This window comes from Felis catus, chromosome C2 (assembly GCF_018350175.1).
Source record: "Felis catus isolate Fca126 chromosome C2, F.catus_Fca126_mat1.0, whole genome shotgun sequence".
Taxonomy (NCBI): Eukaryota; Metazoa; Chordata; class Mammalia; order Carnivora; family Felidae; genus Felis; species Felis catus.
Genome location: NC_058376.1, coordinates 149,939,612 through 149,961,608, shown reverse-complemented (window position 1 = coordinate 149,961,608; position 21,997 = coordinate 149,939,612). Strand labels below are relative to the sequence as shown.

Here is a 21,997-nt window from a genome sequence, read left to right as displayed (position 1 = left end):
GCTTCTTCCGTAGAGTGTAGGCTCCAGAAAGCTGCTAGTTCATCCTTACCTGGCCAGTTTAACCAAAGATCTGTCACCTAAAGCAAATCTTGTTTCCTAAGCAACTCCCTCATACTCAATTGGCATCACAAAGCACATCCTCCAGGGAAAAGGCTCTTACTTCTGGATGGGTCACCCTGGGGGCCACTTCTGGATTAGGTTCTTCAGCAAAGAGCTATGGAGTAGCTGAGGAGATTTGAGCCCTCTCATCCTTTCGACTTGTAGTCAGGTCAGAAGCTGGAATTGAGGTTTGCAATGGTACGCTGACCTCAAGAATGCGTGGTGTATTCCCTTAGAGAAGACAATTTAAAGCCAGAGACCCAACTGGACGCTCCTCTTGGTATCTGCCAAAGGTCTAAGGATCGCATTTTACAGATAATGGCTGGACACATAGGAGTGGACACACAGGGCACACTTTACACGCGAGGAGTTGATGGTTTCTGATGGCCCCATATGCCACCCATAGGGGAATGTGGATATATGCCAGAATTCATTTATTAGTCCACGAATGGGTATTGAGTGCTCATGATGTGCCCAACATGTCTCTGGGAGCTGGAATTTGGTGCTGGGTTTCCCAGAAATCATAGCAAATGGTCTGGGTCCATCATCTCTCTCTCTTTTTTATATTATGTACAATTTATTGTCAAATTGGCTCCCATACAACACCCAGTGCTCATCCCAACAGGTGCCCTCCTCAACGCCCATCACCCACTTTCCCCTTCCCCCCAACCCCCAGCCACCCTCAGTTTGTTCTCAGTATTTAAGAGTCTCTTATGGTTTCCCTCTTTCCCTCTCTGTAACTTTTTTTCCCCCTTCTGCTCCGCCCTGGTCTTCTGTTAAGTTTCTCAGGATCCACATATGAGTGAAAACATAGGGTACCTGTCTTTCTCTGCCTGACTGATTTCACTTAGCATAACACCCTCCAGTTCCAACCACATTGCTACAAATGGCCGGATTTCATTCTTTCTCGTTGCCAAGCAGTATTCCATTGTATGTATAAACCACATCTTCTTTATCCATTCATCAGTCTCTGGCCACAGGGGAGAGGTGCACGGGACCTGAGCTTGGCCCTGGTACATGAGCATACTTGCAGCTACAGAGGGATAGAATATTCTTGATCGACCATGTTCCAGAAGATCTGTACCATGGGCCATAAGCCAAATGTCTGGTCACCCCCCCTTGGTGTAAATTCCCCCAACTTCCTCTCCCACAACCTGCCTGATGAGGAATTTGAAAAGATGAAATAGCAAAGACAAAGGCATGTCACAACTGGCCTTGAGAGGCCAAAGAGGCCACAACAGGCCCTGAGAGTTTTCAAACTGGTTTTTTACCGTGAGATATAGTTTAATCAATGACTGGATTAAACAGTCCAGGAGAAAAAGGAGGGCACAACTGAGTGTAAGAAGGTTATTTTTGAGGGTGTGGAGAGGGTGGGAAGCCAATGGGATGGGTGAAGCGCTTGTGGCTAGTAACTGTGGGGTCCTGAGCTGGCGAAGGGAGACTGTCCAGCCCAATGGCTAATGAACCAACATCATCACAAAAGAAGGGGGCATCGTTGAGTTCTTGTGTCCAGGCACCATGCTAGGCACTGGGAAATGCATTCCCTATTTAACCCCCAGATAACATGATTGAGTCATGGGGTGAAGAGTCAGATCTGAGGGGCGCCTGGGTGGCTCAGTCAGTTGGGTGTCTGACTTCGGCTCAGGTCATGATCTCATGGTTTGTGAGTTCAAGCCCTGCATCCGGATCTGTGCTGACAGCTTGGAGCTGGAGCCTGCTTCAGATTCTGTGTCTCCCTCTCTCTCTCTGCCCCTCCCCTGCTCGCTCTCGCTCTCTCTCTCTCTCTCTCTCTCTCTCTCTCAAAAATAAATAAACATTTTAAAAAATTAAAAAAAAAGAGATATCAAAACTCTTGGGGTTCCAGAAACGAAACCAGTGTTGTTTCCATGGGGGCCAGGAACAAATATTCTTACCAAGCTATTTGGAGATAAAAGGAGCTTCAGAACAAAATATGGGGGGAGGGGGAGGGCACTATTAACCAAATAGGTCCCCCCCCCCCGTGTCCCCAGCCTAACCACTGGCCCGAGTTCTGGATTCTGGGCCCCAGTTCTGCCTCCAACAAATCAGACAACCTTCTGTATCCTGTCTCCCTGACGCTCTGTGAGATTTTGAACCCTCACCTACCTGCCTGCCTAAAGGAACACTTGTTTCCAGCGGTTCAGCTCTGTTGACACAGAGTGAATGGGAATGAATTCCTCTTCCCTTCCCAGTGTGAAGTTTCTAAAATTATCCCGCTGTCATAGAACAAAATTAGTCAAAGCCCAAGTGAGCCATTAAATTAACACCCCATGAACTTAACTCTCCTTGCTTGATTCATAAGACAAGTTTACAATTTTAAACACCGTTCTTACTGAGGAAAAATGAACGGAGCGTTGGTCTGGAACTTTCTAGACTGCTTCCTGGGGCCACCCAACTGATTCTCCTACTGTGATGTTGTTAACACGTTGCCCTGTTCACTGACCCTCGTGCCAGCTCAGTCATTTGCGATGGAGGTAGAGGTGACTTTCTGTAGCTGGAATCCCACAGTTACGTGTATGAGAATTTGGTAAACTGGTGAGAACTAGGTCGCCCCTGGCACCAGGTCTTTGAAGCAGTAAAAAAAGCTAGAACTCAAATTCAGAGAAAGAGAGAGAGAGCACTCACCTGCTCCCAGAGGTCAGCAGCCTTGGGAGTTTACAACTCGTGTTAAGTGATCAGAATCCTATCCCTTGACCCACAGACTCGTTCTCGGGCGGGGCTGCTGGTACCGAGCTCACCAGGTGACAGCTCGTGAGCTAGACTGGCAGTGAGGAGGGAGCTCTGCTCCCGATCTGCTGTTTATCTCGTGTGTGGGATGGGGAAAGCCATCCCTGGTTTAAAAACTGGCAAACGTTGGGGCGCCCGGGTGGCTCAGTGGGTTAAGTCCTGACTTCGGCTCGGGTCATGATCTCACGGTTCACGGGTTTGAGCCCCTCATCGGGCTCTGTGCTGACAGCTCAGAGCCTGGAGCCTGCTTCCGGTTCTGTGTCTCCCTCTCTCTCTCTGCCCCCCCACCCCGCCGCCCCCCCGCTCATGCTCTGCGTCTCTCAAAAATAAATAAACGTTACAAAACATCTTAAAAACCATCAACTGTTCCCCTTATTCTTCAGTGGGAGCCTGGCTTCCTATCTGGCTTAGCCAGACCTTGCTTGGCCCCACCTGCCACTGCCCTGCTCTATGCTGAGCACCTGTGACCCTCAGAGCCCTCCCTGGCTCTGCTCTGTGCCACAGGTGCCCCCCCGCGCAAACCATGCGTCCTAGGACTTCTCCCCTCCCTTCTCCTCTTTGGGACATGTCTCTGGCTGCGGCTGCATTTTATTCGTGGGTCCAGCTCACATCTGGGCTCTGGCAACACCACCACCGTCATCTTTGCTCCCCCCGGCCCAGGCTGGGAGCAGCTGCCCACTGCTGCGGATCTCAGGGTGGCCCCACTGTCCCCCAGGTGCCCTTTCAGCTTTTCTCTTACTTCTGATACCCTGCACCAACTTCCTGGCGTGGGCTCTGTCTTCCCGTCCGCTCCCTTCTGGTGCGCTGGCTTTCTTTCCGTTACATAAACGGGCCATGCCATTTGCTCTTTCTCCCGTCCCCTGCAAAGATGCAAAACGCCCCTGCACTTGTCACAAGACATCCTCCCTTTCTGGGGCCTGGCCAGCCCGGAACAGCAGCCTCTGTTTCGGATTTCCTAGACAGTGGTTCCTTCAGAAAGCAGGCCAGGCGCTGGAGCTGGGGCCCCAGTTGTATGCAGCGAACTCACTTCTACCTTCCCGAATTCTGAAAAAGCCCAGACGCACCAGCGCCGGCACAAAAGGTCACTGCTCATTTTAATCAAACCGCGTTGCTCTGCATGGCTGGGCTGTGGCCTTCAGTCGAGATTTCCTGCGTGGCAGATTTTCTCTCCTCTCGGAGAACAGTGATATTTGCTGCAAGCATCTAATAGAGCTTGAAATTACCGTGGCAAGTTGTTTACTCTTCTCCAGAGTGGCGCTAGGCTCTGGGCAGTGTTTACCCAGCACCGTCATTGTTTTTATTAAGTGAGCCCTTGCACATCCAAAGTGTTCCAGAGGCTCTGTAAATATTTTATTAGCCTTTGTAATTAGTCGTTACGTCGCCCAGCCCTGCTGGGAAGTGGGTCAGTGTGACAGTCCCCATTCTACCACGGAGGTGAAAGACACCTTTCCCGGAGACGGGAAAAGTGCCTTGAGTCTGAGGCCGAGGGAACAGCTCCTCCTTCCAATGAAGGGCAGGGAGTTTGCTTGCTGGTGTTGATAGGGATCTGATAGTCCAAACAGGGGCCAGTGAGAATAACCGTCCATCGCCCCCAGCAAACGCAGCTGTGTCGGCAAGTGACACCAGTTCCCTCTGCACGATTCCCGCCCCCGCCTCTGCCCCTGCTCGGTACCACACTGGGGCTTCGTGGATGCACCCCTCGAGTGTGGGAAGGGGAGGGACAAAAATGGCCACAGCGTATGAGGGGTGTGTTTCCAAAATGAGATCTATGAACTCTCTTATTGGAGAGAGTCTGTTTTCTTGGAGGCGAAGTAAATGTTGATATTGGTTGGTTGGTTGGTTGGTTGGTTTAGAGAGAGAGAGAGGGTGCAAGTGGGTGAGGGGCAGAGAGAGAGAGAGAGAGAGAGAATCCCAGGAGGCGGAGAGGGAGAAGGGTGAACGAGAGAGAGAGGCAGGGGTCGAACTCACGAACCGTGAGATCATGACCTGAGCCAAAGTCAAGATGCTTAACGACTGAGCCACCCAGACTCCCAAATGTTGATTGTTAAACATGCTTTCCAGGGTTTCGTACAGAGCTATTAGATGAACCTATCGGTTGTGATATTTAAATACTCCAGAGGTGCAATCAAATCTACCGCCAGAGTGATTTTGTCAAGCCCTCCTTAATTTCTGGGTGTTTTTGTCCTGCGCATTAAGGAAAAGTTTTTTTTTTTTTAATTTAAAGGATGTATTTATTTATTTATTTTTAATGTTTATTATTTATTTTTGAAAGAGAGCGCACGAGCCGGGGAGGGACAGAGAGAGAGGGAGACCCAGAATCCGAAGCAGGCTCCAGGCTCCAAGCTGTCAGCACAGAGCCCCACACGGGGCTTGAACTCACAAGCCATGAGGTCATGACCTGAGCTGAAATCAGACGCTTAACCGACTGAGCCCCCCAGGCGCCCCTGTTCTGTGTATTTTGCTGTCATGTTTTTCATTCCACGAAGGTCCATGTCTGTCTTCATCTTCCTCAAGGATTGTATCTATTACGAGAAAAATGTAATCTTTTTCTTCCCTCCATGGTTCAGGCCTTGAATTATCTTTGCATTGAAATACCTCCTTTCTTGTTTTTTAATTATTCACATTTTCCTGGTGTAGCGTTGAGTATTAAAATCAACATTTCTTCACTAGTGTTTACTTTTAGAGGTGTCTCTTAGAAACTGCATGTAGATGAAAATCTCATTTTGAACCAACCTGAGGTTCTATTTATTTTATTTTATTTTTTTAAATTTGAGGGTCTATTTTTTAAAGGGAGATTTCAGCCCATTTATTGACCTAAGTGACAGATTTATTTTTAGTTCTTCTCTTCTTTTCTTAAACATTTATTTATTTATTTTGAGACAGAGAGAGAGAGAGAGAGAGAGAGAGAGAGAATGCGAGCAGGTGAAGGGCAGAGAGAGAGAGACGGAGAGAAAATCCCAAGCAGGCTCCGCACTGTCAGTGCAGAGCCCCATGTGGGGCTCAAACCCACGAACCCTGAGATCGTGACCTGGGCCGACACCAAGAGTCAGATGCTCAACCAACTGAGCCACCCAGGCGCCCCTAAAAACTTTCCAGTAAAGGCCAAAGTAAGTGAAAATGAATCAAATAATCAGATTTTTAAAATAGATCTAAACGGAAAATGATAATGTAACAAAGAATTACAAAGTATAAATGTAGGATTTCGAAACCAAAGGTAAATACCTGAAGGGGAAAGCTGATGGGGTGACATTTATAATTATGGGCAGTCTCAGCAAAGTTCAAAGTTGAAGGAGGAAGGAAATAGCAAGTAAACAAATAAAGTTTCCTTCACCATGAGAGTGAAGGGGGCTGAGCTGGCAAAGTGTTTTATGGGGACAGAATGACCATTATTTAATTTCATATACCAGTGGAAGATAGAGGATTAGATATACTAATATTTACCCCTAATACTAATATTTCATAATGGAGAAGCGTGGTAACAGCTGTAAGTGGATGGCGGAGAGGGAGTTAGTATAGGAAGAAACCCCCCAAACTCGGCCAGGCCACATAGTAGGAAAAAATAGATAAATCGGGACCCACGATTATAACGATCAGAAAACATTTAGAAAACTGTTCTGTGATTCTGTGTCTCCCCCTCTCTGCCTCTCCCCTTCTCACACTCTGTCTCTCCCTCAAGAATCAATAAACATTAAAAAAAATTTTTTTTAACGTTTTTAATCAGTTTCGTTCTAACCTGGGTTTGCCAGAAAGCAAAGCCTAAGACCACACAAGACAAACCGGGGGTTTGCTCCAGGGGACGGGGAGTGATAGGAGGTGAAACAGGGAAGGAGGGAGAGCCGGTTCAAGGATTCACTATCGCTTGGTCATGACGGCAGGTGACTGGTTGCTCTATCGGGGGACAGCCTGGACAGCTGCGTGAACGTGTCCTAGCGCTGTCTGTCCATTCCCGAGAAAGAGGGAGGGATGCCTCTGTCAGCTCAGGATTCTCCCCCTAAACCAGTTGGTCAAAGAGGTGACTCAGGGGGTGTCAACTCGACTCTATTTCCAGGTGGAACATACATCAGAAGGGAGGTGGCTCTTGCCTGGGTCTCCGGGAGAAGCCCAAGGGCAGGAAGTAAGAAGCATCCGTGGGCCGGAGGCCAGATACTGTCAGGCTGCACCTGCCGGAGGCTGGCCAGATGCTGCACTGCGGCCGAGATTTGAGGAGCCGGCAGGCGAGGCCAGGACAAGCTGAGGCATAAAGGGCTTTCGTTGTAAGCACAGTACCTGCAAATCATCACACAATCACGTCGTACCAGAAGATTTAGAAGAATTAATTACCCTCCCACCCCCAACCCTTCCTCAAGCCTGCTCCCTTAGAAGCAATTTCTTTTTGCCTCCTTGAACTGTTCACTTCTGATATTAACCTGCAGGGTTTTGTGTTTTTTTTTTAACGTTTATTTTTGAGAGAGAGAGAGAGACAGAGACAGAGTGCGAGCCAGTGCGGGAGCGGGGAGGAGAGCAGAGAGAGAGGGAGACACAGAATCTGAAGCAGCCTCCAGGCTCTGAGCTGTGAGCTCAGAGCCGGACGTGGGGCTCAAACTCACTAACTCTGACATCATGACCTGAGCTGATGTTTAACTGACTGAGCCACCCAGGCGCCCCTAACCTGCAGCTTTCTAAATACTTTCATATCCCTAGTTTCTTATTCCCTAGCTTTTAGAACTTATCCATTAACATCCTGTTCAACTGAGTCAAAATGTTGTGGTAATGCCACCCAACACCCTCTTCCCTGCTCTTATCCTCCCAAGAACGTCTACAGAATTGTTTCTTGTTTGTTCACTAACAGTCAATGTTTACATGATTGTGGTTATGGAAATAATGTTCCTTGTGGTAGCAAGTAGAAGATTGCATATTTTTTTCCTGTACAATTTGTTTTCGTTTTTCTGAAATTAACAGTTGCCTGGTTTTCACGTACCTGTATCTCACCCACACGTGGCATCTGATCGACCATATGCCAAGCAGTGTTTTCTTCCGGAGTACTCCTTCGTATCAGATCAGCTTGGGGTAAACAGTCCCCCCTCTCTTCCAGAGGCCCTGTTCTTCTCTAATCTGACTTCCTGGACCTTCTGCAAAGTCCTCAGCCAGAGATTTTGTGTTATATATAATATATATATATATATAATATATATTATGTTATATATATATGTATGTCATATATGTATGACATCCTCTTTATCCACTCATCTTTTGAAGGACATTTGGGTTGCTTCCATAGTTTGGCTATTGTAAATAACGCTGCAAAAACATGGGGGTGCATACATCCTTTTGAATTAGTGTTTCATATTCTTTGGGTAAATACTCAGTAGTGCGATTACTGGATCCTATGGTAGGTCCATTTTTAACTTTTTGAGGAAACATCATACAGTCTTTCTCAGCGTCTGCACCAGTTTGCATTTCCACCAACAGCGGAAGAGGGTTCCTTTTTCTCCACATCCTCTGTAACACTTGTGTTTTCAATTTTAGCCATTCTGACAGGTGTGAGGTGGTACCTCATTGTGGTTTTGATTTGCATTTTCCCGATGATGAGTGATACTGAACATCTCTTCATGTACCAGTTTGCCATCTGGATGGCTTTTTTGGAGAAATGTCTGTTCATGTCTTCTGCCCATTTTTTAATTGGATTATTTGTTGCTATTTGGTGTTGAGTTGTATAAATTCTTTATATATTTTGGATGCTAACCCTTTATCAGATGTATCATTTGCAAATATCTTCTATTCGGTAGGTTGTATTTTAGCTTTGTTGATTGTTTCCTTTGCCGTGAAGAAGCTTTTTATTTCGAGGCAGTCCCAGTAGTTCATCTTTGCCTTTGTTTTTCATGCCTTAGGAAACATATCTAGAAAAGTACTGCTCTGGCCAAAGTCAGAGACATTACTCCCTGTGCTTTCTTCTATAATTTTTATTGTTTCACATTTAGGTGCTTAATCCATTATGAGTTTATTTTTGTGTATAGTGAAAGAAAGTGGTCCAGTTTTATGCTTTTGCATGTAGCTGTCCAGTTTTGCCAACACCATTTGTAGAAGGGACTGTCTTTTTCCCATTACATGTTCTTGCCTCCTTCGTCAAAGATTAATTAACCATACACGTGTGGGTTTATTTCTGGACACTCTGTTCTGTTCCATTGATCTATGTGTCTATTTTTGTGCCAGTACCACACTGTTTTGATTCTTTTAGCTTTGTAACATAACTTGAAGTCTGCAATTGTAATGCCTCCAGCTTTGTTTTTCTTTTTCAAGATTTCTTTGGCTATTTGAGGTCTTTTGTGGTTTCATACAAATTTTAGGATTCTTTGTTCTGGTTCTGTGAAAAATGCTGGTGGTTATTTTGATAGGGATTGCATTAATTCTGTAGATTGCTTTGAGTCATATAGACATTTTAATAATATTTGTTTTTCCAATCCATGAGCAGAGAATGTCTTTCCATTTGTTCGTGTCGTCTTCAAATTCTTTCATCAACGTTTTATAGTTTTCAGAGTTCAATTTTTCACCTCCTTGGTTGAGTTTATCCCTAGATATCTTATCGTTTTTTTTTTTTTTTTTTGGTGCAATTGTAAATGGGATTGTTTTCTTAATTTCTCTTTCTGCTGCTTCCTCTTTAGTGTATAGAAATGCAGTTGATTTCTGTATATTGATTTTATATCCTACGACTTCACTGAATTCATTTTACCAGATCTAGTAGTTTTTTAGTAGACTCGTCAGGGCTTTTGTATATAGAGTATCATGCCATCTGCAAACAGTGAAAGTTTTATTTCTTCCTTACTTATTTGGATGCCTTTTACTCCTTTATGTTATCTGTTTGCTATGGCTAGGACTTCCAGTACTGGGTTGAATAAAAGTTGTGAGAATGGACATCCTTTAACAGACATTTTAAATTTGAGTTCAAGGTTTTCATTTATAATTAGCCAAATTCTAACAGTACAAATACCAAAGACACCAAACGCAAACTATTCCTTCTAACGAAAAAGATCAATACAATGATTTTTATTCTCTGAAGTCTTTCCATCCTTAATTCTAAATCTTATTGTGGCTTAAAGATGCCTACCCACTAAAAGTCCAGCTTTGCTCCCGGGTTACCAAGGTTCTTTCCTGTTAGAGATTTCTCCAGGACTTGAAACCTGGAGCTTCAGAAACCAGGACAATCCCTTTCTCCACCCATGCTGTCATACCGAGCCCCTCTTTAGTAGATTGAACCCTATGAAAACAGCATTTTTATAGCATCCCAGATATGTGTGTATCAGTTCTGCCTCGTGGAGACATTTATATCATGGGTTGCAAAACACAGGGAAGCAATATTCTCATAGTCCTTTATGCTTAATTCTCCAGGCCACACATTTCTTGTATATATCAAAAATGACATTGGAGTGATCATAAGCTATCTTCAGGAAGTCATTTTTAGGATGTCATTCTACCCTCCTCTCCCCTTGACCCAGGGTCAAACAGGACCTTCTAAATTTGGTAGGTGTTCAATTCTGTATTCTTTATTGGTACACTGAACAAATCAGTAATACCCATATGATAGCAGCGTGAGTAACGAGACCCAATAGCAATACATTCTATCCCACGTACCTTCGCGTTAACTTGTCAGTCTGGGAGTACTTATCCTCTCCAGTCTTTCTTTTGGGGAGTCCGTGCTTGACCGCCAGCCTCCTGAGGAAGGCTCTGGGGGAGGTCCTTGCAGGCAGGCTGCAAACTTTCACTGAATCCCTCTAGTGAAGCTTCAGGCATTACCTCCCACACTCTGCTGTGTCTGCTGTCCACTGCACTGTAAGTCTTTCCAAGTCAAGCTCCCCAGGCTTCCTCCTGACACTGGGATGGAAGAGAGTACAGTTCAGGTGCAGATGGCTCTAACCAGTCTGCCTGGTTCTAGCTCCCAGTGCTACCCCGCCCTTTGCTGTCCCTGGTGCCTTTGAGTCCAGTTCTGCGGAGCAACTTGGCTCTACCTTGCTCCGCCCACCTTTTGATTGCCCAACATCCACTGAAACCTCTCCTCTGCCGCTGTTTCTTCTACTGTCTTTTGGACCTTGTGGGGTTTTTCCTTTTTAAAATTCACTTACAATCCTTTGAATGGGGTCACAGGAGAGAGAAGTATAAATGCGTGGTCAACTTTAACTGCCAGTCCATCCATTTAGATTTTACTCGATGCATTAGAAGTGAGAAGCCTACTGCTATTTCTAGTCCCCTGCAGATCTTGGATCTCGTTTGATTTTCATCTGGTTTGCATTCTCCTGTCATGAATTCTCCTTAGATAGGACACCTGGGTAGTGTACTCTCTGAGACTTTGAGTGTTTCAAGATGTATTTCTTTTGCCCTGACCTAGTAATGCTATCTTGCATGTGTCCAGCTTTTGTATTAGTGTCCCTGTCGCTCAATGGGGTTCCTTTGGGAGGCAGAACTATAGCTGTGATTCCCAGGGCTACAGATGAGAAGTCTGTTCCTAATCTGATTCTCTTTCTTTTTTTCTCTGTTTTTTAAATATGAAATTTATTGTCAGATTTGTTTCCATACAACACCCAGTGCTCATCCCAACAGATGCCCTCCTCAATGCCCATCACCCACCCTCCCCTCCCTCCCACTCCCCATCAACCCTCAGTTGATTCTCAGTTTTTAAGAGTCTCTTATGGTTTGGCTCCCTCCCTCTCTAACTTTTTTTTTCCTTCCCCTCCCCCATGGTCTTCTGTTAAGTTTCTCAGGATCCACATAAGAGTGAAAACATATGGTATCTGTCTTTCTCTGTATGACTTACTTCACTTAGCATAACACCCTCCAGTTCCATCCACGATGCTACAAAAGGTCAGATTTCATTCTTTCTCATTGCCAAGTAGTATTCCATTGTGTATATAAACCCAATTTCCTTATCCATTCATAAAATTATGGAAAGAGCCTAAACGCCCATCAACTAATGAATGATTCTCTTTCTTTTTTAAGGAAGTGTGGAAGATCCATTGTCCTTAGGATGGGTACATTTAGGCACGTAGGACTGGTTTTTGTTATTGTTTATACTGGTTTTGATATAAATTCTTACTAATTTTGCTTTTCATTAAGTGTTTAAAATCTGAAGATCGAGTCAACTCAGAGATGTTTTCTTCTGTTACTTTCGTAATTATCATTATTCTCCTTCCACATCGCTTCACATCTCCTCTTATGGAAATGTTAGATTTCCTGTACTTCCCCCCCTGGTGCCTTATGTTTTTCTTTCATCACTTCATTTCCCTTGTATTACTGCTCAGTGTGGTAAGATTATGTCTTCCTTTGGATCTTCAAAACCAGTGTCAGGCAATTCTCAGGGCTGGTGCTGTATTACGGGTCGCCATAACCAGACTGAGTGGCTTACGTAACAGACACTTATTTTCTCACAGTTCTGGAGGTTAGAAGTCCAAGATCAAAGTGCCGGCAGAGTTGGTTTCTGGTGAGCCCTCTCTCCTCAGCTTGCCGATGACACCTTCTCACTGTGTCCTCGGATGGTCCCTTCTCTGTGTGTGTGGAGAAAGAGCTCTCCGAGGCCTCTTTCTCTTCTTACAAGGACATCAGTCCTATCAGATTAGGGCTCCGTCCTTATGACTTCACTTAAACTGAATCACCTCCATTAAAGGCCCTGCCTCCAAATACAGTCACATTGAGGGCTGTACTTCAATATATGAGCTTTGGGGCACACGGTTCAGTCCACAAGCAGTGCTTATCCTTTAGTTTCCTTATGAAAGTTGTAATCACGTCTTAAATTAAAGAAATGTAAGGAAATATTGAAGAAATCATATCTTCCAGTTTCAGGACTTTGGGATTTTACAAGTTTTCTCTCTTTGAGAGCGCTCGCTGCTTTTTAGATAAAATTAAATTCCTTTTGGCTTTTAAAAGTTCGCTTGATGGAAACCAATTTGGCAATAAGTTATATCTAATACATAAAAAAAAAAAAAAAAAAAGAACTCCTAAAAAAGAAACAGTTACTTTGACTCAGTAGGAACCACCTGTTGGTGACGGTCGACTTGGTGTCCCTCCCTTGAGTTCTGGAGTCCTCTAGGCTTGGGCATCACATATTTGCCACCCTTGCGCGTGAGTCCCGTAAGCAGCCATCCAAGGTCAGGCTGAAGGCTGCAGGAGGTGAACACCACACGGCCACTTCAGCGGTTCAACGGGAAAAGAGGAAGCAGAATCTCAGCAGTTTGCAACCATGCGGGGAAACACCTCTCTGTTCTCTGATTTCTAGTAGTACCAGCAGGTAGGCAAAAGTCACGACACATCTCAAAGCCTAGGCACACCTCAGCTCACTGGTGTAGCCCCCCACCCAGGGGCCCCGGGATGCACAAGCCTCCATGCCCACCATTAAGGGGCATAGACTCTCTCGGGAGAGTTGGTAGATGTGCTGGCCGGAGAGTGGTAACAACTCAAGTCCAGCGTGGCTCCTGCTCACTCCCCTAACGGAAGGTCTTCTCCTTCAGGGACAAGGGCCCACCGTCGTGGCCCATGTCGAAAGCTCTGTTCCCTTGCTCATCGTCCGCCCTCTCTTCCCCACATACGCAGTGTCATCTGTCACTTCTACAGTAAACCTTGAAGAGCTATGAGAACCACATTTCCAGTCGCTAGCAAATGAAAAGGATTTTCCCCCTTCCTAGAGGACAGGGAGGGCTCCGTCATCGAACACTCCACTGAGGTGAAAGGAAATAGATTGCTTGATGACGTCTAGCATAGACTCTGCATCGTTGGAATATAGATGCACATTCTTAGTAAGAAGGGGGTAGAAAAGAAACGTGGGACTTTCCTTATTAGAAATGTTAAGGATGCATAACCTGATGCAGTTGCCTTACGCCTAACCTCCTCTCGTGATGTCTTGTCCAATGGCCCTGTGGCCGGGAGACCACAGCCCCGGAGAACTCACCACGTAGCTGCAGGGCCTCTAGTCCCACGTAGTCAAAACTCACAGCTGTGGAATGGTGCACAGAGGGATGGGCTTCCCCGGGTGCACAAGGCACACCATGCACCACTGTGTGAGTGAGTGTGGCAGCTGGGGGTTTAAATTGCTCTATGTGTCTGTGGGTATCTTCCTAAAGAAATGTAGAAGCCTTGAGAGCGGATACGTTGTTGCTCCTGCCAGGTGTCCCCCAAGATACCCTGCATGATTTGGTGACCAGTAAATATTTTCCGAAATGAGTAAAAGTCAATAGAAAGGGAGCAAAAATAATGTGATGTTGTATAGCTGAAAAGTAAGGAGAGAGCATAAGGCCAAATTCTTACAATCCTAAAGATTGGGGGGGGGGGGAACTAGAAAGGATCGTTACGGGTAAGGTCATCTTTTAAAAAAAATTTATCTATTTATCCTGAGAGAGAGAGAGAGAGAGAGAGAGAGAGAGAGAGAGAGAGAACACAAGTAGGGGAGGGGCAGAGAGAGAGGGAGACAGAGAATCCCAAGCAGGCTCCACACTGCCATTACAGAGCCTGGCACGGAGCTCGAACTCAGGAAGCTGTGAGATCATGACTTGAGCCGAAGCCAAGAGCCGGCCGCTTAACCGCCCCAGCCACCCCAGGCGCCCCTAAAATCATCTTTCTCACATGAATCTTCAGCTACAGCACGCTGTGAGGAGTGATGGTCCATGCTGGACGTGAATATGGTGACCTTCTCCAGATTGCTCAGAGGTAGGGGCCTGGACTTGAAATCCCTGACACACATCCAGAATTGTCCAAGCGTGACCAAATAAACCCTCAAGACTAAAGGAGCCTTTGTGTGAACGGAATGCTGTACAAAGAGGCACCGATAAACGCAGCCAACTAAAACGTTTGCGTATCTCACGTTGTGGGATTCTGATCAGAAAACACTCGGGAAACTGGGATGCGGTCCCCGCTTGACAGCGTTAAAGCGACAGTTGTCCCCACTTCGTTATATTCTGCTGGGACAGATGCAAACTCCTCAAGAGCAGTAGATGGAAAAGCAGAGAGAGTGGTGCCGGCACGAGTAGGGAGGCGGGTCCCCGTGTGAGATGCTGCTGGTGGGAACAGCGCCTGGGACGGAAGTGGGGTCGTCCCACTTTCATGTTCACTGTTGTTTCTTGGTCCCCGCAACACTCTGGAATCTGGAAACAAACGCGACAAAGTCTGGGTTGGGGACTGGACAGCGATGGGTTTCAACCTTCCTGGGTAAATGCAGGCAAACGTAACGTGTGGTCAAGGTCGAGAACCACTAGTTGATGAGTTGTCGTTATTGACCCACTGCCAGATTACAGGTCTGAGGACATTCAAGGAGCCTCCAAGGAAACAGGGGCATGAGATAGAGTCCTGTGGGATATGAGATCAGGGATACCCGGGCGAATGCGAGAAATGGTCTTGTGAGGTTCAAAAATGCCCTTTGGGGTTAGAGTTGGGGTAAATCCCACTATTCCTACTTACAAAGAAGAGCTGCCCAGAATTCTGCTCTGCTGTCCCTTCAGGGCCCTCTCTCCCACCCCCAATCCAGCCCTACAAGCCAACACTGCAGAGAATCATATCCATGAGGTGGAAGCCATGTTTGGGAAGTGCTTTCAAGACACAAAGGGCGGGGGGGTGCGTCTGGGGGGCTCAGTCGGTTGAGCGTCTGACTTCGGCTCAGGTCATGATCTCACGGTTGGTGGGTTCGAGCCCTGCGTCAGGCTCTGTGCTGATGGCTCAGAGCCTGGAGCCTGCTTCGGATTCTGTGTCTCCCCCTTTCTCTGCCCCTCCCCCACTCCTGCTCTGTCTTTCTCTGTCTCAAAAATAAAATAAACATTAAAAAAAAAAAAACTTAAAAAAACCCACAGAGGTAAGGGAAGAGATAAATGATAAGAGAGGCGGTAGCTATCCATGATACGGAACTGAAATCCAAGGTCAAAACTATTGCTTTCCCAGGGGGCAGAAAACCCAGGCAAAAATTAAGCTCCTAACTGGAGACAACTTTCCTGATTTCTCCTGATCTGAACGCAGAGATTGAAAGAGCTTCCCAGGTCAACGTTTTAAATAAATGAAAAAATAAATGAAAAGAGATCCATACCAATATGTGTTCTGTCAGTTTTATTGAGTTGCCCTGATGATGAAAAAAAGTCCAACAAGCACCTCCACACAAAATACAGGCCGTTCAATCCCCTCTTCATCTCAGGGCTCATCTGTAATGCTCACCAGCTCGTTCACACTGAACTTGCTGCCCCAGACACAGCATCTGTTTGCACACCTCTGTACCCCTGGGAGTTCAGCTGCCTCGGCGTAGGGCCTCTCCTACCCCTCTTCTGAAATTCTCTTGGGTTCATTCATCCTTCAAGGCTCGGCTCAGGCTGCATCCTCAGCCGGCTCCCTCCCCATTCCGGATATTGGAGTGAGTCTCCTGCTGGCCTTGCTCCCCCACCACACCCCAATTATGATTAGAGTTGTCTCCTGCCTCCTTGCTAGACTGGGAGTCCCTCTGAAGGGCCAGAAGCACTGCCCGCCCAGTACATACACCCCCTCGCTCCTACCCGACCAAGCCTTGCTTGCTCCTTAGTTTGGCTTTTGACTCCCTTTGTGTCAGGTTTCTAGAGTAGGCCTCGGCTCCATTCTCCAGAGGACAATGAACTGTGGGTCATCCGTCGGTGAAATTGTGCCGGAAGTCACCGCCTGGACGGCCCGAGTGAATGGCTGCCCCATCTGGTGGGTGACTCCAACCTCCAACAGAGCCAGCCATCTAGGACCCATTTCTCTCAGGAAGGGACTCTCACAAGAACCCTGTTGACTCCAGAGCTTTGGGCCTGCCTGAGCTCTCACGGCCACAATATAGATTCGGTAACAGAACACTGAGGCAAGTGTTACCATCCCCACTCTACAAGTGAGGAACCTCCAACTCAAAGAAGTGAAGTGTCCCACCCCGAGTCACATAATCCCTTAGCACCCTCATTAGGATTGGCGCTCAGACTCTGGGTCTCCACCAACCCAGGATGCTTCCAAGATGGACAAAAGGAAGCAGGAGGAGGGGTAGAGGTTTGCCCCATTCCCACACTTGTCTGTGGTGGCTCCGTATTTCCAAAACACATAGACCACGATCTGTCCCTCTCCTCCAGTTAGTTCATCACTGCACTGTTTACCCGTGGGTAGAACGCTGGTTTAGAGACATGGTCAGGCCTTGGACCAGCCGACTCAAGGACGAAAATTTAGAACTTGTTGCAATCCTCAACTTCAGAAGTTAAGATTGTCTAATCTGAGATTTAGCTTTTGACCTCTAACAAGGAGAGTAAATAAGCAAACCCAGACAACACAAGCGTCGCACAGAATCACGGCAGCCCAGTCGGGCATTTTAGCAATTAGAGGTACTTGTCCATAAAGCACTTAAAAATCCATTTAGACTGTCCCAGTCGGTTTAAGCTCTTTAATCTCGGATAAAGTAAACAAGACTGTTTTTAAGTTGGGTTTTTTTTTTTCCCTCTATTTTAAAACAAGAATATTGGGACAGAAAAAAAATAAGACATTCAAGGCCAGACCTCTGTGCCTCCGTAATATGTAACAGCTGCAGAGGCTGGTCAGACGTTCTGGTGGTATTTTCAGCCTGCCAACACCAGTTCACCCTTCTGTAGACGGAAAACAACACATCTCCTTGAAGTACACTTTTCTTTTCACTAGAGGCTTGGACATTCCTTAAGGGCAGGCCCAGACCTTACTGGGCACCCCACTGGACCTGTAGCTCAGCCCATGGGGTCTCAGCAAATGCTTGCTCACAGACTGACCATTGGAAGTATCAGGCGATGCCCCCTCCGCCCTTGCTGGTTGTCGGCAATGAACACATCTCACCATGGCCCGCAGGCCCCCCACTCTCCAATCAGACCAGCCCACTTCCAATTTGGCCAAGCCTTGAACCACTCCTCGACCTTTGCTTGGCCCACGTTGGTTCTCCACCAACGTGGAGCCCATTTCCATCCTGCATCCCCACCGCACCTCCCAGCTGAAGGGACACCTCCAAGGGGCTTTTCGTGATCTCCTTGGAACTTGCCCGGTTTATTTTTCTGCTCCCGCTCTCGGCAGGAAGTTCCGGAAGGCATGGGCCGCTACATATTTCTCTGTGTTTGTTTGCTTCACGTCCGTTTTCCCTGCCCAACCCCATGAAGGACAACAAGTGCTTTATTCCCTCCTGCATCCCAATGCCTAGCCCAGGGCCTACCGGCACGGGGACTGAGTCGAGCTGAATAACACGGACATCAAGAGCACCAGGTACACAATTCTCGATTTATTCTCCCTTCCAGTTAAAGGTCTTATAGTGTGCCCTTTAACCAGCACGGCTCAGCCAACCGATGACTCACCTACAGCCACACAACTCCAAGTTTACAGGGCGTGACACTCCAAGGTGGAGCTTGCAGGGGCCTAAGGAGTAACACTATGCAGCTTATCTGAAGCAGGTGCACCTAGGAGAGAATTCCCCCGAGGACAGGAGGTGGGCTGCGGCCAGAGGCTGGAAAGCGGGGCTTATTCCCACCGGGAGACATTGTTCAATGAAGTAGGAGCCACACCCTCACTTTTTTCAATTCTTGTTCTCCTGGACATTGTTCCACTACACAAGGAATTTCCTAAACAGGAGGGTTCCGCAAGGGCCAGCCAGCCCGCCCCTGTGTGTGCAGACAGGCGTGGCTCCCTGAGCCAGTGGTACGCTGAACTTCGGACCCCGCTGGAGACCAAACACTTCAAAGCCGCTTGGAGTCTTAGGAACACAAACAAAGCATTTAATCTCGGGTCTCTGACACTTTCCCAAGGCGCCACACTCCATTGAGGTGGCAAACGTAGCACTCAGGCTCAGAATACCAGCCCCTTTAGAGTTCTTTGAGCGTCGATTTCCCATTGTAGGACGATATCAAACCTGGAAACTGACATTGGCACTTGTAGATTTCTGTAGCCACCACCAATCAAGATACAGAACTGTTACATCTTTGCAAAGATCTCCCTCCTACTACCCAGTATAGTCATTCCCACCCTTCCCCCACCCCCCACTGCCCCTCCCCAACATTCTTTACGCCTGGAAACCACTCATCCGTTTTCCATCTCTATAATTCTGTCATTAGGGAATAATATATAAATGGAGTCATACAGTATGTAATATTGAGGTTGGCTTTTTTTCATTCTGCATAATGCTCTTGAGATTTGTCCTGGTTGCTGTGTGTATTAATATTTTATCCCTTTTTATTGATGATGGGCTTGTTGTGGTTGTTTACCACAGTTAACTGTTTTCCTTGTTGAGGGGCATTTTGGTTGCTTCTGGGTTTTGATGACTGCAAATAAATAGCTATGCTGTGAACCGTCCTGTAGAGGATTTTGTTAGACATAAGCTATCATTTCTCCGGCAGTAGAATCTCTAGTAGGTGTATGTTTAGTTTTTTTAAGACACTTTCAAACTCTTTTCCCGAGTGACCATTTTATAGAAGCCATGTGGGCAATCCAGCATCTCCACATCTTTGCTAGCACCTGGTGTTGTCGGCTTTTTTTGTTTGTTTGTTTTACCTATTTCAACTTCTATGCATTGATAAAACCTCATGTTCTCAATATGCATTTCCCTAACGATTAGTGACGTTGAATATCTTTTTGTGTGCTTTTTTTTTTTTGAGAGAGAGAGAGGGTGCAAGTGAGTGAGGAGCAGAGAGAGGAGAGAGAGAGAGGGGAGAGAGAGGGAGAGAGAGGGAAGCGGTGCTGGTGCTCACCTGAAGTGGTGAGGGGCTCGAGATCACCCGATGAGGGGCTCAAATTCACCAACTGTGAGATCATGACCTCAGCCAAAGTCAGATGCTTTAACCGACTGAGACACCCAGGCGCCCCTTTGCGTGCTTGTTTGCCACTGCATCTCCTCTCTGATGAGATGCCTGTGTCTTTTGCCCATTTGAAATAGGATTTATTTTATACGTGGCAAGTTGATGTGTTGACATGCAAGAATTCTTTCTTCATCTTTTCTAGAATGTGAGTCCTATGTCAGCTATGTGGTTGCAAATATTTTCTCCCGGTTGGTAGCTGGTCTTTTTATCCTCTCAATGGAATATTTTGTAATATTTTAATTTTGATAAAGTCTAATTTACCGATTCTTTTTTTTCTTTTCTAGATCATGCGGCTGGTGTCGTGTCTGAGAACTCTTCAACAAGACCTGGGTCCTAAAGATTTTTTCCTGTATTATCTTCTATGAGTTTACGGCTTTAGGTTTTATGTACCCTTAAATCTATAATTGACTTTCAGTTAATTTTTGCCTAAAGTGTAAGGTTTAAGTCAAGGTTCATTTTTGTTGTTGTTGTTTTTTGTTTGTTTGTTTGTCTGTGGATACCCAATGGTTACAGCACTATTTGCTGGGAAGACTGTCTTTCCTCCATTGAATTGCTTTGGCCCCTTTGTCCAAAATCAGTTGCTCGTACTTGTGTGGGGTTCTTTCTAGCCTCTCTGTTTTGTTCTGTTCATCAATCTATCCTTTCACTATTGCCACATAGTCTTAAATACTACACCTATATGACAAGTGTTGAAATTGGATGCGGTAATTCATCCCACTTTCTTCTTCTTTTTCAAAATTGTTTTAGCTGTCTCGTGCCTTCACCTTTCCATATAAAAGCTTAGAATAATTTCGTCAATATCTAGAAAAAAAGTCTCACTGGGATTTGGGAGTTAAACCTACATACCGATTAGGGAGAATTGGCATCTTTATTATGCTGAACCTCTCAATTAATGAACACAGTATGTCTTTTCATTTACTTGGATCTTCTTGAATATCTTCCTGGTGTTTGGTATTTTTTCAGCGAACCAGTCCTATGTATGCTTTGTTAGATTTACACCTAAGTATTCCCATTTTCTTTTGAGCGACTTAAATGGCATTGTATTTTTAATTTCAGTTTCTATGTGTTCCTTACTAGTATACAAAAATACAATTGATTTTTGTATATTCTTATATCCTGTAACCTTACTGAACTCATTACTTCTGGAAGTTGTTTTTTGGGTTTGTTTTTTTTGTGTGGTTTTTTAGTATGTATGTATGTATTTATTTATTTATTTAGAGATTGAGAGAGAAAAAGCACAAGTTGGGGAGGGGCAGAGAGAGAAGGAGAGAGAGAATCCCAAGCAGGCTCTGCATCAGAAGCACAGAGCCCGATGGGAGGTTCAAGCTCACCAACAGTGGGCTCGTGACCTGAGCCGAAACCAAGAGTCAGTTGATCAACTGACTGAGCCACCCAGATGCCCCAATTCTAGGAGTTTTCTTATAAATTCTGTGAGACTTTCAATGTGCATAATCATATTCTCTGCAGATAGGGACAGTTTTACTTCCTTTCTCATTTCTGTGCCTTTTATTTCCTTTTCTTGACTGTTGTGTACGATACAGCTTCTAGTATAGAGGTGAGAGTGAATATCCTTATCTTATGCCGGATCTGAGAGGAGAAGTGTTCAGAATTTGATGATTAAGCACGATCTTAGCTTAGTAGTTTTAGTAGATATTCTTGATGAAGTTGAGGAAGTTCACTATTCGTTTTCTGAGAGTTTTTATCACAACAGATGTTTAATTTTATCAAATGCCTTTTCTACATCAGTTGATATGACCATGTGCTTCTTCAACTTTTTATTTTTTTAAAAAAATTTTTTTTTCAATGTTTATTTATTTTTGGGACAGAGAGAGACAGAGCATGAACGGGGGAGGGGCAGAGAGAGAGGGAGACACAGAATCGGAAACAGGCTCCAGGCTCTGAGCCATCAGCCCAGAGCCCGACGCGGGGCTCGAACTCCCGGACCGCGAGATCGTGACCTGGCTGAAGTTGGACACTTAACCGACTGCGCCACCCAGGCGCCCCTTCTTCAACTTTTTAATATGGTGGATTATACTGACTGATTTTCTGATATGAAGTTAGCCTGTCACCTCTGGAATAAACCTCACTTGGTCATGGTGTGTAATTCCATTTCTATATTGTCGAATTCTATCTGCTGCCATTTTGTTGAGAATTTTTGCATATATATTCATAAGGGATACTGTTCTGTATTTTTCTTCTTTTGGTATTGCCTTTCTTGTGGTTGCAGGTAGTGTTGGCTTTATGAAGTGACGCTGGAAGAGAGTGTTTCTATTTTCTGGAAGAGACGGTATAGAATTAGTGTTAATTCTTCTGGAGACATTTCGTGGAATTGTCCATTGAATCCATTTGGGCCTGGAGATTTCTTTTGG

The 21,997-nt window shown here is 45.7% G+C and overlaps 1 long non-coding RNA gene across 1 annotated transcript in view; it reads right to left on the bottom strand.

Moving 5' to 3' along the window:
• Positions 1 to 21,997, bottom strand: part of LOC109491583 — a 78,744-nt gene that overhangs the window by 49,114 nt on the left and 7,633 nt on the right. Inside the window, exon 2 of the long non-coding RNA XR_002745509.2 lies at positions 10,450 to 10,689. This is a non-coding gene — a long non-coding RNA (uncharacterized LOC109491583). The remainder of the gene's footprint in view (positions 1 to 10,449; positions 10,690 to 21,997) is intronic.